Source organism: Gekko japonicus, unplaced genomic scaffold (genome assembly GCF_001447785.1).
Source record: "Gekko japonicus isolate JY-2015 unplaced genomic scaffold, Gekko_japonicus_V1.1 scaffold2101, whole genome shotgun sequence".
Classification (NCBI taxonomy): Eukaryota; Metazoa; Chordata; class Lepidosauria; order Squamata; family Gekkonidae; genus Gekko; species Gekko japonicus.
This window is the reverse complement of record NW_015161466.1, coordinates 7321-8963: the sequence shown is the minus strand read 5'-3', so window position 1 is coordinate 8963 and position 1643 is coordinate 7321. Positions and strand designations below refer to the sequence as shown.

General features: G+C 56.1%; 1 protein-coding gene across 1 annotated transcript in view; it reads right to left on the bottom strand.

Moving 5' to 3' along the window:
* The window catches only part of LOC107125662 (uncharacterized protein KIAA1586-like), a 4696-nt gene extending 3246 nt beyond the window's left edge, over positions 1-1450 (bottom strand). The window contains exon 1 of the mRNA XM_015429110.1: positions 1385-1450. The gene's annotated coding sequence lies outside the window, so the exon portion shown is untranslated. The remainder of the gene's footprint in view (positions 1-1384) is intronic.
* Between the last annotated feature and the right edge of the window lie 193 nt (positions 1451-1643).

Genomic DNA, 1643 nt, shown 5'->3' with positions numbered 1-1643 from the left:
GTGGTGGGGGGAGATACAGAGATCTGCCCTCTTAGAGGAGGGAGAGGGAGAGCTTGTACCTAAATAAAACTTGGGTCTTGCTAGCAATGCTTCTTCTCAGCTGTGGAGTCCTGGGAGCAAAAATTCTGCTTCTTGAGCTCCTGGCATTCAAGTTGTGAGCCGGCGATTTGGCTACTGTGCTCTGGAGCCGTCCTTCCTGAGACAAAAACGGGTGGGCCAGAGACTGAAAAACTGTGAGCTAAGCTCACACTCACTCAGCTTAAAGGGGAACACTGCTGCCGACATCCCTCCCCCTCCAAAATCTCCACGTTTTCCCAACCCAGATCCGGCAACCCTAGTTGGCCTTGCTTGCAGTGCTCCCTCTCTAAGCTGTGGAGTCTTGTGAGCAGAGATTATCCTTTGTGAGCTCCTGGCATGAAAGCTGTGAGTGAGCGATTGGGCTGCTGTAGGAGTCAGTGGACTCTGGAGCCCTCCTTCCTGAGCTGAGGGCAACATCTGTGAGCCGGAGGCTAAAACCACGGTGACACTCGCTCAGCTTCGAGGGAACACTGCTGGCTAGCTATTGGGGGCAGCGTCCCATCTAGGTTGGGCTGCTGTAGGAGTCAGTGGACTCTGAAGCCCTCCTTCCTGAGCTGAGAGCAACATCTGTGAGCCGGAGACTAAAACCATGGTGACACTCGCTCAGCTTCGAGGGGCAGCGTCCCATCTAGTGCTAGTGTAAGGTCACCGTTTTTTCGCCTCCAGCTGATAGATTCCTATCTCAGCTCAAGAAGGTTGGGTCCAGGGCAGTGTTCCCTCTAAGCTGAGTTAGTGTGAGCCAGCTCACAGTTTTTTAGCCTCCGGCTCACATATTTTTGTCTCTGCTCAGGAAGGAGGGCTCCAGAGCAAACTAATTTACGCAGGAGTCAAATCGCTTGCTCACAACTTTAATGCTAGGAGCTCAAAGTAGAATTTTTGCCCACAAGACCCCACAGCTTAGAGGGAACATTGGTCCAGGGCAAACTAACTTATGCAGGAGCCAAATTGCTGGCTCACAACTTTGATGCCCGCAGCTCACAAAGTAGGTTTTTTGCTCACGAGACCCCACAGCTTAGAGGGAACATTGGTCCAGGGCAAACTAACTTATGCAGGAGCCAAATCGCTGGCTCACAACTTTGATGCCCGCAGCTCACAAAGTAGGTTTTTTGCTCAGTCCCGCCCCGGGCCGAGGGGCCCCGGGGGGGGGGGGGGTTTGTCTCTGCACCCTTTAAAGTAGCCGCCCTCTATGCGCAGGCGCCGATGTGGGACTCCTGCGGGCCACTGAGTCACAGAGCGGGGAGGAAGAAGAGAAGGAGGAGGAAGAGGGCCCCCCCGTGGCCTGACCACCCCCAGCTCGGAGACTCACCAGAAGAAGAAAAGGAGGGCGGGCGATGGCGCCGGGCCACAGTCCAAGAAGTTCACTCGAGCTGCACGTGGCGAGAAAGAAAGAGAAGCCCCCCCGGGCGTCCCCTTTTATCGCGCCCTTCGCCCTCGCGTCAGCCAATCGCCTCGCCCGACGGAGGCTCGGGCTTCCGTCCGATTGGTCAGCCTCTTCGAGAGTCCCCCCCTTCCTTCTTTTTGATTGGACGGCGGCGGAGGGACGTCTCTTCCCCCCCCCGCTGTAC